This window comes from Pinus tabuliformis, chromosome X (genome assembly GCF_031772625.1).
Source record: "Pinus tabuliformis cultivar Carrire ecotype Pingquan chromosome X, CPIR1, whole genome shotgun sequence".
Taxonomy (NCBI): domain Eukaryota; kingdom Viridiplantae; phylum Streptophyta; class Pinopsida; order Pinales; family Pinaceae; genus Pinus; species Pinus tabuliformis.
In genome coordinates, this window is record NC_142308.1 from 1336522950 (window position 1) to 1336540169 (window position 17220).

Below are 17220 nucleotides of genomic sequence, written 5' to 3' on the forward strand. Positions count from 1 at the left end.
TGTTTTTTCTCCAGCATAAGATAAAACACTTGTTCATCACCAAGCCCAATTTTTCCAAGTATACCGAAGCTGATGAGATTTATAAGCGAATGATGAATGTCAAGTTACCTGATGTTGAATGGTGGGAAAATATGACTGATTTACTGTGAGAAATTTATAGTGAAAAGGTTATTGCACAGTGAAAGTAGAACAGCCAGGTAAATAGATGAAAATAGGTTAGCATGGTTAAAGAGTATCAGTGGCAAAGAGTATCAGGTGAAAGATAAAAGTTAAATAAGATTCTAGTGTAAAAGACCACAACGGCAAGCCAGCATAAAGGGCTTAAACCCAACCATAAAAGCGAGCAGTACCATAATAAAAGGGATGGCATGAAATAGTTCAATATTTGTCTCTAGCTTCTTGCAAGAAGATAATTTGTATTTCATAGATTAAATCTCAAGTTAGTTTGAGATATTTTGTAATAAACTTTTGTATAAATACTTCATAATTTGAAGTATGTAAGGTGGATTCTTAGAAATTTCTATGGAACTTTTTGATTAAAATACTGGAAATATATTGTATTATTGACTGGACCAGCAAGCTGGATTAATGAATAAAGATAAGATATTTCACAGGATTCAAGTGTATATCAAAGCGTAGACAAGTGTTTTCTTACGTTTTTGTCATTTTTCTTAAAAGTTTTTCCACAATATTTAATGTATATTTGAAATCTGAATGCTATAATATGGAATGATATCTCAGAATTTGCTTAATTGCACTCTGTTTTAACTGTTATGCATTTAAATGTTTTCTACTGATTATATGAGTTAAGGAATTCCTAATTGCTCCTTAGTTTAGGTTCCCTCTCTATAATCTATAGCAAAGGATTCTTAATTTCCCTTTGTCTCTGATTATCCTCCGTTCCTTGTTTTAATCTCGTCTGAGAATTTTTAATTGCTCTCTCACCCTAGTTAAGACCATTTCTCCCATCTGGCCCAAAGACCTGCGCTTTACTCTGCTAGCTTGCCCTTTGAACACCCCCTTTAGTGAGTTAATTCCAGTTTTGTTGCCCTTCTTTTGACTCCATAGCCCAATCGTCCAAAGTCATCATTCTATCCATCTGTTTTAAGGATTCCACCATCCTATCTTTAATACAAATAGAAAACCATCTGAACCTTCAAAACTAGCCTAAAATCCTAGCAAACAAAGCTAAATCATATAGAGAAATCCCTCTTTGAGCTATAGGTTGGCTAGGGCCTATTCTTAAAAGTTGGTTTGTGGTTACCGTGGTCCTTTCCTTCTTCTGAAAACTTCTAGGTAAAAGTTATGAGTGATAATATAGTGGCGACTCCCTTGGGGACATCAAATCCTCCGTCCTAATAAAGCTTTAGGAAAATCATATATCTTCATTTTAAGCCTCTTAAAGTCATTTGTTAGAAGTTTCTTGAAAAAATATCATAAAAACAACTAAAAAATTTGCAATTCTAGCTTCCAGGAAGACTCATTTTACTAGGGCTATTCCAGACCCAAACCCTACCCCAGTAGTTGATAATCGCAACTTAATTTCAAGAAAATCCAAAAAAGAAGAAAGTAAAGTTAGCTAGATCCCATTAGTTAAAGCTAATTCACGTCCTGATGAGTGGTTATTTTTAGAAGAACTTCCCTTTGATGTGCCCTTTGATCTTTCATTATTTAGAAAAAAAAATCCAAAAACACAATCAGTGAAATTGTTCTAGATCCTGACTATATTGAAGACCTTGAAGTCAACAAGCCAACAAATCCATTGATGAATACATTCTAAAATCTCCACAATCATCCATTAATACTTCCACAGCCCCTGATCTTTCTGAGCAATCATCCATTACTTTGAGTTCACCATTGTTCCCTTCAACTTCGTCAATAATACCTTCTGAATTCCATTCTTCACCACCATTTGTACGTACTCTTCCTCACCAACCTATCATCTCCCATTCATCACCTACTAGTCTTGGTTCTGCAACCATTCTTCATCCACACCTTAACCCCTCCCAGCATACAACCATGGAAAATAGATATGCTCCTCTTGTTTTACCTGCCCAACTTGGTGTTATGCTAGCAGACTACCAAAGTAGAATTGTCCAGTTTTATGGCACAATACATTACACTACCAAGAAACATGTCAAGAATATAACAAATTACTTTGAGTTGCATGAAATTGACACAGATAATGTTCAAATGACACTCTTTTCCCAGACTTTAGCTGGTGATGTTAGGAAATGGTTTAGATCATTGCCTGCTAATAGTATTGATAGTTTATATGCACTTCCCCTGCAATTTTTGAACATATGGGAAAAGAAAAAAAATCCCCTAAAAATCCTTTCAGGATATGAGAACATTAGAAGGGAACCTAATGAAACTGTTCAAGATTACTGCACTAGATTCAATAGTATATATAACGTCATCCCAGTTAATCTTAGACCCCCACCTGACTTAGCATTAATAAAGTTCCCTGATGGTTTTGACACACATATGGAATACCAATATAGGGAAAGGAATCCCCCAACATTAGAAGAAATGCAAAGTGTAGCTATTAGTGTTAAAGTTAATTTGTTAGCTAAGAGGGCTAGAGTTAGAAATGAAAGAAGAGGAACTGCAAAGGATGAAGCTTCACCCTCTGACATCAAAATAGATAGTTTAGCCAAAAGTATGGAAAGACTAATGGATAGAATAGATAACATATAAAGGAAACCCCAAAGGGATAACCAACAAGCACCTCTAGTTAGAAACCTGAATTTTAGAAAAAACCAAAACCAAAACATTGGGAAAATGGACCGGATCAGAACATTAGGCCTCCTTTTCAAGAAAATTATGTAGAACCATCCCATCTTGAAGATCCAAAACAATATACAGAAATTAACCTAATGGGAATAAATGATGAGGACACTATTTTTCTAACCCAAGATGAGCAGGAACTGCATCTATTACAATAATTACAAATCTAGTCTGGAGAGTCACTTGATTATAAACAAGGGTATGGTTCTACCATTTTTGAAGTACATAAAAAATATAATCTGAGAAGCAAAAAGAATGTTGATGTCCTTGACCAAACCAAGAAAAAAGTACAAATTCAACCCAAGAAAATAAAAGAATCCCCTGTTTCAAATATCCTTCGAATTCTCCCTAGGAAGAACCCAAAGCCTTCTAGCCCCACAATTGTAGATATAACCTCTGATCAACCTTCTGTTGATCCACCATCCGCTTCAATTCCACCTAAGGAACCAGTGGATAAAACTCAAAACAACAGATTTGAAAATCCACATAAGGAGATCCCCAATAAAGTAAAAGAAGATAAGTCTACTCAGATCCCTACTTCAAAAATTCAAAACATTCAAATAGAAAAAGCTTCTTTGCAATTCAATCTGGGAGTAGAGATAGCAAAGATAAATATTTCAGTTCCTTTAACATCAATAATCAAGAATGAAACTTACAAGTCACAAATAAACCAGACCTTGAACATTGCTAAAAATGAGGATTCTGTCAACTTGTTTGATGACCAACCAAAACTCATATTTGGTCCAAATGTTAATGGCAAACCATTAGAAGGAGGAGTTCCACATTTTTACATTAGCCTTAATATCCATGAAAAAATTCTACACAATGCAATGTTGGAGTCTGGGGCCTCTCACAACTTAATGCCCAAATCAGTGATGGAGAAATTAAACCTAGACATTACAAGGCCTTACAAAGACTTATTCTAATTTGATTCCAGTCAAGTAAAGTGTCTAGGATTGATTAAATATTTGTGTGTCACTTTAGTCCAATATCCTCCCAAAAGCATCCTTATGGATATTGTAGTTGTCGACATCCGACCAAAGTATGGCATGTTGTTATCCAGATCATGGGGAAACAAACTTTAGGGGTTCTTACAACTAGATATGTCAGATGCAACAATCTTTGTTTTTGGACAACCTAAGAAACTATACCAAGAAACCTTAATAAAATATATGGTAAGTAGCTAGGATTGGTCTCAAAACTTTCCCATCTACTCCATACACTCAGATATCGATTCTTTTATCCTGTATAATTCAAATCAAACACAAGAAGAAATTTCAAATAGTACTAATACAGAACCAAAAGAAATTGCAGTTTATACACAAAATGAAACTAACCAAACTACAAAACTTTTCAATGAACAAGATAGTCAAATTGCTATAAGTGATGAAAAGTTTGTTGCAGCAGAGAGTGAAAATTATGAGCATGAGATATTATAGCCTTTAGAATTTGATGGATCAGTCAATAAGTTAGGAGCAGGAGTAGGAGTGTGGATATACAATCTGGAGAATAATCACTCAGAAGGCCATGCATATAGATTGAACTTTAAATGTCTTAATAAAATGGCCGAGTATGAAGCATTAACTTTAGGTCTTAAGTTAGTTAGGAATCTAGAAGCTAAGAGAGTTTCTGTCATGGGAGACTCTGAACTAATTATAAAATAGATAGATGGTGTATATATGACAAAGTACCCTAGATTAAGTTCTTATAGCGGAACTATTGTAGAAATACTTAACACTTTCCTGGAAACAAAGCTTGCAGTAATCCCTAGAAAATACAATATGCAAGCCTATAGTTTAGCAGTGTTTGCCAGCACCTGCAAATTACCCTTCCAACCTAACCATTAGTACACTACTAAAGTTAGGCACAGACCTGCAATTCCAGATAATTTGAAGAATTGGCAAATATTTTCTGATGATAAGCAGATAAATAACTTTTTACTTTCAGAAGAATAGTTTGTAAATAATAATATAGACACTGATACATCCATAAATCCGAACACTAAGGATAAGATAGAAATAAACAAGATAGAAGGTGATGAACTAGATAGAATCAATCCAACTAAATTTACTAAATCACATATAGATAACTTAGAGAAAATTGAGATTGATGAAATAATCAGTGAAGAAACCAAAGTAATTAATTTTAAGGATAGCTTCTTACCAAAGGAATTAACCCCTTTGGAAGATTTATTTGACTCAAATGATGTTCCTAGGAAGCCTAAAATGGAACCATTAAGATCTAATATAGAGGAATGTAATATAAGCACCGATGAAAACCCTAAATTAATCAAACTTTCAAAATCATTACCTCCAACTGAAAAAGTAAAATACATTGACTTGTTGAAAGAATTTCAGGATTTTTTCGCTTGGAGTTATGAGGACCTCAAATCCTATGACACCAACATCATCGAGCACACAATTCCTATTAAATAAAATCAAGTCTTTCAAACAAAAACTTAGAAGGATCAATTCTATCTTATTACTTTAATTTGAAAAATAAATTCAGAGGTCGTATGATGCCAAAATAATTTCACCAAACAAATTTTATGATTGGGTCTCAAACCTAGTGCCAACTAGAAAGAAAACTGGTGAGATTAGACTCTTTGTGGATCTCAGAAACCTCAACAAAGTGTCACTAGAAGACAATTACCTTCTCCCTAAAATGGATCACATATTACATAGGGTAGTTGGATCAACTAGAATCTCATTGTTGGATGGGTTTTCTGCTTACAATCAAATCTTGGTTCATCCAGATGACCAACCCAAAACTGCCTTTACTACTCCTTGGGGCACATTTATGTATGTGAAAATACCTTTTGGGCTAATGAATGGGGAGCCACTTTCCAGAGGGCTATGGACATAGCCTTTGCAAAAATAAATTCATGATTCCCTTGTGATATATCTAGATGATATTACTGTTTTTTCAAAATCTGACAATCGACATTTGGATCATCTAAGATGTTTTTATTAAATGCAAGAAATTTGGAATCTCCTTGAACACCAAAAAGTCTTTGTTTGGGTTAGAAGAAGGAAATTTTTTAGGTCACATAATTTCAAAAGATGGTATAAAGATAGACCCTGCGAGAATAGAAGCCATATTGCAAATACAACATCCGAGGAACATTAGAGAGTTACAAGCTCTTTTAGGAAAAGTTAATTTTCTTAGAAGATTTACATCTAATCTGGCAGAATTAATTAGATCACTAAACAATATGCTAAAATAATATTCGACCAGGAAATGGATTGTTGAGGCTAAAAAATCTTTTGAAGACATTAAACTGGCCTTAACTAAAACACCTGTGTTAATCACTCCTAAATTTGACAAAGATTTCATCTTGTTTTCCTTTGCTTCTGAGCACACAATAGTTGCAGTTCTATTACAGAAAAATGACCAGGGCCATGAACAACCCATTCCTTTCTTTAGCAAATCCCTGAGAGATGCCCCTTGAAATACAATATAATGGAAAAACAAGCATTGGCTTTAGTCAAATCCATTTAGGACTTTAGGGTATTCATCTTGTATTTTCATATAGTAGCCTACATTCCAAATTCAGTAGTCAAGGACATCCTGACTCAGGATGGTCCTGATAGAAAGAGGGGAAAGTGGATTGCTACTATTTTAGAGTATGATATAGAAATCAAACCTACTAAGTTAATCAAGGGCCAAGGTTTAGCCAAGCTCATGGCTGAATCGAACTGTCAGGCCTTGGATATAAACTTTATTGCAGTAATAGATAATGAAGAGGAGATGGTGACTCCACTAATAAGCCAGACCTTTATTGAATCACCTTGGTATGCTGATATTATTTATGTTTTACAGAACTTACAAGCTCTTCCTAAATTATCCTGGACTAAAAGCAGGTTTTTAAAGATGAAATCCTTGAAATTTTGTATATTAGACTATGCTTTGTTTGGGAGAGATCATGAAGGTATTCTTCTTAATTTCTTATTGAAATATGAATCTGACAAAATTTTGCAAGAGTTTCATGCAGTTGACTTTGGAGGACACCTTACTAGAAGACCACTACAGATAAAATCCTTAGAGCTGGTTTCTACTGGCCCACCTTGTTTGCTGATGTCAAAAGATATGTGACCTCCTGTCTCAAATGTCAAATTTTTTAGGGGAAGAAAAAGATTTTACCTTTACCCTTCAAGCCAATATCTGATAAAATACCTTTTCAATAATGGGGTTTAGACTTCATTGGTGAAATTCATCCACCCTCCTTTGCCCAACACAAATGGATCCTCACAGCGATAGACTACTTCACAAAATGGATAGAGGCCATACCTTCAAGGTAAGCCACAAACACTGTTATCATAACCTTCCTTGAAACCAATATTCTATCAAGATTTGGATGTCCAACTAAGCTCATTACTGATAATGCAGCAGCCTTTAAATCCAAAATAATGATAGATTTATGTAATAAGTATCATATCACCCTGGGCCATTCTACAGCCTATTACCCTCAAGGAAATGGATTAGCAGAATCCTCAAACAAAAGCCTGGTAAACATCATCAAGAAGTTACTAGAGGACAATAAGAAAACTTGGAATAAAAAGCTAGTCAATGCCTTATGGGTAGACAAATTGACTACTAAGAAATCAATTGGTACTTCTCCCTATCAACTAGTTTATGGGATGGAAGCCATCTTTCCATCCTTTTTGGGAGTACCAGTAATGAAAATACTTCGAGAATTGCAGGTTGAACGAAATAGTATCCAAAGAAGAATCAATCAAACTATTCATCTACAACAAACGAGAGAAGAGTTCTACATTAGGTCTCAAGTTGTGCAGGAAAGGGTTAAAAATATTTTTGATAAGAGAACCAAGGCTGAAGATTTCTACCTTGGTGACAAGGTGCTCAGTGGGATTCAAGGAGGGAAGACAAAGGTAAACATGGGAAACTTGATTTCCTATGGAAAGGTCCCTATGTCATCTATGCTTATAGAGGAAATAATTCTTTCTTCATAAGAGAAATTGATGGTACAAAAGTTGAAGGTGGCCTAGTGAATGGTCAAATGCTAAAACACTACCTTGAACCTAGTTACTAATTTTCAATTCCCATTTGTACATATTCTATTTTCAAAACTCTAGTTTGGATTGGATTGTGATTTTTGAAGTTGAAGCTCGAAGAGAAGGCCGTCAGCTTTGAAAGATTCATTGTCATAAGTATCAATAATGCAGATGTAGGAACACTTTGCAAGGTAACATCAATATAAATTCAAAGGCCACTGATCTTGAAAGTTCTTGATATTTCACTAGAAAATTCCATCCCCAAGTGGAGCCACTGTTAGGTTCCTATACCAATAGGAGTCATAATATTGAATGACTAAGGTTAAGCCTTGTAATATTGTACATACCTTTGCTTTCTACAAATTTTTTCCATATTAAAAAAATTAAAAATGTAAAGAGGGCATGTACTAAAAGAAAAATCAAAGGAAAAAAAGAATAAGAGAAGGTCAAAAAATGAAAATATATGAACCCCAAAAACAAAAGAGACAATGAAAGTGTGGAAGTCAAAATTCCACTACTATTTACTTTTGTGCATAATAATAATTGTGTGCAGCTTGTTATTCATACCACAATCCATGGTAATCAAATTGTTTAATCTTGGTAGATCATTGGATAAGTAGAGAAAACAGAAGGATCTCATTACTTCAATCTGAGCCCTTGGATGATATAAGGTTAGAATCAGATCTAGTCTACGTTGTAAAATAAAATGATTTATAAGGGTTTGCTAGCCTAAATGCACCCAAATAAAATGAAGAAAAAATGGTAGGGTAAGTAAATGGGTAAGTAGAAGAAATGTTGCATAAATATCAAGTGATTACACAAAAGCACTTATATCATGTTTAAATAAATCTTTCAAATGTGCATAAGCAGTAAACAAAGAAAGGACAATTGTTTACAATTTTTTTATTTAACATCCCCTCAGTCATTTCACCCCTCTGCTTACTAAAGGCTCAGAGCATTTCTCTGAATTTTGGAGGTACCAAACCCTCGTCTTAATGACTTATGGACACAGGTGCTAGAATCCTCTTCATGAAAATTCATATCCCTTCATTTCCCCTCATTAGTCTAATAAAACCCTTTTCCTAAGGTTAAACTTCATTTACCTAGGAAAAGTAAACCCCCCCCGCACACGTTAAAACATATTTCATTCAAAAACCCACAGAATAATTTTATCCTAAGTATTGAATGTATGTAAAGTGAGCAGTTGTTACAGGTTACATTATGCTTAAATGATATTACCTTCTCCGCTCATTCATTTCATATTAATTTCTAATTTTATTGTATAAATCCCCTATAATTACCTTTTCCCTGTATATTAATTAAACCCCTAAATTAAATATCCCAACCCTTAGTTTTAATAAAACCATATAAATTACCCATATCCCGATGAAACCTTACTTAGTTTACCAAATCTCGGTAAACCTAAGTTAATCCTTTCATTAGCGTCACCCGATTCCCTAATCCCATGATTAAAGCCCGGCCCGATCACTTAACCTAGGATTACTTCCTAAATTAATCCAAAAACCACTATGATTAAAACCCTTGGGCGCCCCCCAACTAATGTTCATTTCCCCCGCGCATCTTCTCCGCCCAACTATCGCCAGATCACAAGCGCCCAAATCCAATGGGCCAAAGCCATATCGACTGAAGCCGATCGTTGACCTTTACCTACCCGATAAGGTGGTTTTCCTCAACCCCACGAATTCTATGTCTCGCACTCTAAGGTAGATTAGGTGACCCTTCCTAGGAAGCACCCTCGCCACAAAAGCAGTGGGATGGCCAAGAAAAACCACTTCCCCGCTTAACCAAAAAACCACCAATTGTTAATTCATAAATGAACCTGCGAAAAATAATTGTTTTTCTATAAAATTCCACAAAGCCCTCTTTTTTCCCTTTTCACTTATTTTTCTCTATAAACTTTGAAAACCATTGTGACTCCTGCAAAAACTAAACTTGCCATAGACCTCCAAATTCTCTCTAGAAGATGCTAGCGACAACCCAACTGACCTCTTACTCTATACCAGAATCATACAAACCTCTGCAACTACCACGAACCATCAATTTGAAGCGAATTCACCCAATTCCAGGTATTTCACCATAAAATACCACTCCCCTTTCAAATTTGGAAACGTTCGGCCTGTGAAGTATTTTCATTAAGTAAAATTAATTAAAAAGGAAATTAAATTTAAGAAACCTGCAACCAAACCCTCTGATAAGTTTTGAATTTCCATTTAAAACCTTTGAATAAACCCCCAACGCCTAATTCAAATCCACAAGAACTGAATAATGGCTGCCCTTGTTGACCTAAATGTTAGACCTATCACAACTCCCCATTTGGACCTCGACCACCTCCCCTTAGATGACAGTGATCTCCAAATCAAAGATACATCTACCTAGGGCCACATGCTTAAAATCCATTGTTTAAGTAGGGACAACTACCTCAACCATGCTAATGATATTGGCTTTTGGGAGTCAAATTTTCCAAAATATCAGTTCCCCCAAGTACATATCTTCCTAGAAATTGTTCATATGTGTCATGCATGCTACATCCATAGCCATAGAACCATAATGTCTCATAACCAAAAGGTGTTGTTTACTATCACAACCGAATCCATAAATGAAATGTTGCAACTCTAACCAAGACCAAACATGACTCCACTCTCAATTGGAGTTTTGTTAAACCAATATTCCAAACTAAGTCCCTCCAGACTGGCCAAATTGTTCCAAGTATTCATTGTTGAAGAGCAGTACATTCCTAAAAATCTCCCCCCCCCCCCCCCCCCCATATCTTTATGCCATGTTCTCTGAAAGGGGCAAACAAATCATCACCATGATATCATGTATCCTAGGCTACTCTTTTGATGAATTTTTTGATGAACTTGTCCTGGCTATCATGTCAATCTATACCCCAGGACAACCTCCTGCTGTTGTGTATAATTATGTTGAGTTCATAGCTGAGAGAATGCATGAACAGTTCACCAGGATGAACAATGAAAGACTATTTAAATATTCATTTGTCCTCTACCATATGTTCTTATATTATCAGCCAGACAGATTTATTTTTCTCCTCCAGAAGCTTGATACCAAAGGCCAGCCTAGGTCTATCATTTTTTGGACCCCACTGTTCCATAAGTATGACTCATCATATACCTATTCATATTTCATAGATTCTTTTGTTCATCCAGTCATGACTATGCTGAAAGGAAGCCCTCCACCCAGGATAAGTCCAGAGATCAAAAGGGTCCTTCAGTTGTCTAAACAAAGCAATGTGGGAGATTGGTACCTTTACCAAAACCACACAGAGATAAGGATTTATGGTTGCCATCTTGCACCATATAAAATACCCAGGTACGTCCCCATGAGGTTATTTTCTCTAGAGTACTATAGGAAAAGAATGAACTCTGATGAGATAAATTTTGTCTCGGCCAAGAAAAGATCTCAGTTCAAAGTAAAAAACCAGTTAGGCCCCTTCATCTGCAATTCTAGAGAGGCAAGGAAGGAAGCAGACTAAATTTTGCAGCCAATGAGGTTCCAGCAAAGTTTCATGTGGAGGTATGACCCTCAAGAATCCATGACCAGATTGAGAAAAAATAACAAGTTGGGAGCTTATATCCACCACCCCATACCAGAGATAGAAAGATATGAAAATCAATCTTAGTGGGTGGAAAACACCCTTGTAGACAAAGACAGTACAAAGGTACATGTAGAGAATGCCTTCTGTGACTTAGAAAGATAGTTTGATGAGAGCACTTTTCTACAGGTACCTGAACAACAAGAACTGGCCATGAGTACCCTTACTATCATGGATACTCCCCAAAATGAAGAAAGAAATCCCAAGAGAAATAGAGAGGGAGATTCCACTTTAGGCATGGATACATATAATGTGCAGTGTGAAACTAGTCACGGCAAAAGGCAAAGGCTCAATCTTGTTTCTGAACAGGAAGACACAGAAGGATTAGCACAGGTGACCAACATTGGTTTGGACAAAAGAAAGGGCACAACCCCATCTGGGGAGACACAGGAAGCATCCACATCACAAACTCAGATGTTGGAAACATAGCTAAGTGTGGAAGTGTCTTCATTTAGTAGGCCTTCTAACATGGACCAAGACATAAAGGACAGATATAAAGAAATCAGAATGAGAAATGAGAAGCTTGAAGCTTAGACATATGCTCAATATCTGAAAATCACTCCCACAAATCAAACAAGGTTGATTTAAGCTTTTGACATCAAAGAGGGAAAGCTTCAAATGTCCTTTATCAAACCCACAACACAGCAACCCAAGACATCATCAGACTTCAAGAAGGTTGACTTTGAAGTATTGGCAAGGGATATTCATCTCATAGACCAAATAGAACTGCATAAACAGGCTGGAGAGATGATATACTCCACCCTTACAAGTAAATCCATAGCTGCCCATCAACGAAAAAACTCATTGAATAATATCTGAGCACAGTTTCAGTTGGAGAAGGCCTCCTCGCAAGCCAAGGATACTAAGATTAAGTCTTTGGAAGACTTATTTATTGAGTTGGGACATGATCCCAAATATATTAAAGCTACAAAGTAGCTCATAAAGAAGAAAAATGATGATATTGTTGCACTTAAGAAGCAATTAAAAATACCCGAGCTGCGACATACTCAAACACTTGAAGTTTTGGAGGCCTAGCACAAGCATGAGGAGTTGATGGACTTGGTCCTACAACTCAATGATCAGAATTTGCTTCATTACACTCTGTTTTAATTGTTATGCATTTAAATGTTTTTACTGATTATATGAGTTAAGGAATTCTTAATTGCCCTTTACTTTAGGTTGTCTCTCTGTAATCTATAGCAAAGGATTCTTAATTTCCCTTTATTTCTGATTATCCTATGTTCCTCGTTTTAATCCCAATCTGAGAATTCTTAATTTCTCTCTCACCGTGGTTAAGACTATTTCACCCATCTAGCCCAAAGACCTGCAATTTACTCTGCTAGCTTTCCCTTTGAACACTCCCTTTAGTGAGTTAATTCCAGTTCTACTGCCCTTCTTTTGACTCCATAGCCCAATGGTCCAAAGGCATCATTCTATCCATCTGTTTTAAGGATTCCACCATCCAATCTTCAATACAAATCAAAAAACCCCTGAACCTTCAGAACTAGCCTAAAATCCCAGCAAACAAAGCTAAATCATATAGAGAGAGCCCTCTCTGAGACATAGGTTGGCTAGAGCCTATCTTTAAAAGTTTCTTTGTGGTTACCTCGGTCCTTTCCTTATTCTGAAAACTTCTAGGGAAAATTTCTGAGTGATAAAATAGCCAACAAGGAAACCTAACTTAAGCCTTTTTCCCTGGAACCTCACAATCACTGGTTGGTGGATCAATAGAAAGTTGATAAGAATTTCATGACCATAGTTCCAAGACCTTAGGAATACCAGCACAATTGATAAGGAAGTAGTCACACTTACAAAGCTTGCAAGGGTATATGGGCCCTCGATGCATGTTGGAAGTTTCCTCAACATTACCAATACTTACAACCATAGTTGGTTGGTTGACTTGTTTCTTATCTTGCATCTTCTTCTTCTTCCCTTTCTTCTTCTTCTTAGTCACCTGGTTACTAGCATCAAGGATTTTACCAAGAAAAGAAGAAGAAAGGGAGGAGGACATGTTGGGTGAAGAAGGTAACGGGTCATCATGAGCTTGGTGATGCTGAGATGGTGAACTTGGTTGAGGTGCAAAACTTAGTTGAGGTGTAGTAGTTTGGGTATTTGGGATCAAGTAAGTTGAAAATAGCCACATCGACAAACCTATCATGAATCTAGGAAGTGACAACATAGCCACATAAGGACGAACAACATTTGAAAAATCTGGGAGAGGATTAGGGTTCCCAATAAAAGGGGATTTTTAATAGTAACTTCCTGCATTGATTCCATTAGATTCAACTTAGATAAATTTAATATCAATATTAACAATTAAAAATCACAGTCCACACCTAAGGTCTGTAGAAGAGTTAAAACAAGAAAATAGCATGCACTAGTAAATCTAAGGAATCAAATGATGCAAACAATATTTTCACAGTGAAATACCTAGTTGGTGATGAAATCCAATGTCACAGAGATCAATTTGAAAAGTGGCTAAAGATAGAATGAGTGTAACAAGTTATGTTGAAAACCTGCTTAATGTACACAATCTGGTGCAAGTAAACTTCATTTATGTCATCTCGAATGAAGAATACCCTCCAAAAAGGTCCAATTGAGGCTAGCCAACTTTTTTTCCAGGAATAGAAGAAACTTCTCCTCCACCATCACCTTAGGTAATAGCCCTAATATTATGGTCTCTAAGGTTACCACGTAAAACAATTTAACCTGGGGGGTCAGTCACAAATCAGGCATAGACGCAAGGGAATAGTAACAAAGCTAAATCCCCTTGAAAGCTCCTCACATGTTTAATATAGTGTTTACTTCCAAGTGACTCCCAAGTACCTTTCAACATCGTTTTTAATACATGTAAATCACTCTATCATAACTAATGAAGTGGGGTCAATCACTCCATTAGGTCTGACATGATCTCGTGCTTAATGCCTTTGTAAGGGGAGCTTCCCATAGCCAAATTGTAGTAAATGGTTTTACTCCCTATTGTAAGCTGCTAATGTTTGTTTGTAGTTTTGGAAAGTTAACTCACTTTCCTATTCCAAAGCCCTACCGCCTGATCTAAGAGTTGTTACTTACTCAAAGGTAAATGGACATGAAACTGATGATGTTATGACCTGACTCAAAACTTTATTGCAATCGAATATGATATTGTAATCTTTTCATTTCGATGAATTGTAACTAAAGTAAGGATAGGGGTTCTTCTTTAAAATATTAACTCCAGAATGCACCACTTCTAATTTTTCGATGCAATTCAAAACCCTAAGTTCCAAACAATGCAATGCAATCTACGCACAATTTTCTTGAAACCTATGTAAATGTAATCTATGCAAGAGAGTTCTTAGAAAAAAACACAAGATGATTTTGAATCAGCGAAAGAACAACAAGACTATTTTCCTTCACCTATGTAACTTAAGAACCAATCAAGTGTAAGTAAATAAAATTGGGTGAAAAATCCAAAGATCAAAAGTGATGACACTCAAAGGTGATTAACACTCAGACACAATTTAAACACCCTGCCCCCCCACGATTGAGGGGGAATTTATTTTTCAAAAATGAAAGCAAAAACATGCGAAAATTGTTAGGAAACTGAGACAAACATCTGAGGACCAAAGGAAATAAAATAAGAATTTCTCAAAAAGAAAAATCAAAACACCTAATCAAATTGTCAGAGACTTACTGAAGGTGTAAACAAATGTAACTAAATAGGAAAAACAAAAATTTCTAGACTTGGTGAAGCGAAAACTAAAATTTTCAAAAATTCCAGGTATGTGCACAGGTAATAGAACAATACATTGCACATATGCACTATTTCAAAGGGAAAAGTGCAAAAAAATACACTATGTGCCTAAAGATAAAGTGCACATGGTAGGAAATTTTTAGAAAAACTAAAAACAAACCAAACAAATAATAAAATTCAGATTTTTAATATTTCCAAGCACTCAAGGAAGGCTAAGATAGAAGGATCAATGTTCAAAACAAATAGAATGATGGAGATTGATACGATCCCTAGTGAAGTCACTAATCTTTTAGGCAGACTAATCCCTCTTATGGACAAGAAGAATCTCCCTAGACCTGAAATAAATCTAGTAACAAACAAGAAATAACTACTACCTTTCCTTAGCTTATGCTTGATTAAAACAAACAATATGAGAGAGATCACTTACCATTTAATATAAATTCTTGTTGAATTCCCTCGAAATTGATTCAATAGTTAGCTTCCCATTTTTGCTTTATAGGTCATTCCAGCACTTCCCATAACTTCTCCATGATGTTTCGAAGGAGATTTGCATACACAAAACACACAAAGGATCAAAGCATATAATGTATATAATTAAAGGTAAAGGAACTATTTAACTCAACATATATCATAAATTGAATCAGTAATAAATCATAACCTATGTGAGTGATTAAGGAATCCCACAAATAATATCAGAAAAGACATAATTAGGAAACATCAGTTGCTTTTTATTAAATAAAATGGAGAACAAACTTACAACCTCAAAGTCTTGATGTTACAAGCCTCTTCTCACAATATTCAACCCTCTCCTTGGATTAAAATCCTCTTAGCCTTATTTCTGCAACATAAGCCCACCTTCTGTAGTCGTCCTCAATCTGCAGGCATGTGTTAGCTTTATAGGCCAAAAAGAGGAATTTTGGGATCCATTTCCGAAGGAATGAGATCCACGTATGGTGGGATAGATGCTCCACAAAGAGAGGGAAGTAGCTCCATGATGGGAGGGATTAGGCTTGAATATGAATCCATTAAGAACTTGTTAGTTGGGAAAGATTCAACTAACAATGCTTCTAGACTTTACTTTTTATTTTTACATGCGCTCACTCATGTGCACAGGCCATAGTGTCAGACAAAGCGTACTTGTGCATAGATTCTGATGGTCTCTTTTGCGTATGTGTATAAACTGACTAGGGAACTATGCAGGAAGCCAAAACTAGGTTTTTGATCCTTAATATCCAAGAATTTAATTCCCTTTGGGAGTTTTTGGGTTCTAACCTTGTAGGGGGATGCATTGGAACACTTTGATGGATAACGAAATATCTTTAATGATGGCCATTTTCCTAATGCGACAAAATGATGTGTAACACCTGCTGGTAGATAATTTTAGGTGGTGGCAGTAGCTCCTCGATGGATAGAGTGTGGTAGCTTGAGCTCCCCTCCAATGTCAAATTATTCTTCTTTTATATTCGAGTGCGTTCAGTATATGAGCAAAGATGATTTTTAATTGATATTTGATATGAGACACATTTTGTAGTTAGTAATTTCTCCCTAGCTGAGAGGGAGTGTTAATTTGGTAGCCTAGGGATAGATTCCCTCCTTTGGACAGTCTTCCTCATCAAGCAAGACCCTACCTAGACCTTGGAATAATTTAATTTGATTGAAGAAAATTTATTTTTAATATGGAAACCCACATGTGCACAAAATCATAGATCAGCCCACAAGAGAATTTGGATAGCATTGAAAGCCTATAAATACAAGTCAACCTCATTTGGAGATGATTATGAAGCATGTTCTTATTCTCTCTTCTTTGATTTGGCTCAAATAGGTCTAAGGTTGGTTCACAAAATTCGTTCGTATAGGTTTGAAATTGCGAGGTCCGAGATCGCACTTGTGAATTAGGGTTTTGGGTATAGAGAGATAGAGTTGGAACAAGGATATCTTGGTTGTAGCCACACAGAGAATAGACATGTCACCATGGCTGGAAAGTTGCAACCACATAGATGGTCACTAGCTCTGTGCGCTTGTGACCTAGGTTCTGTTTGACAGTAGATCAT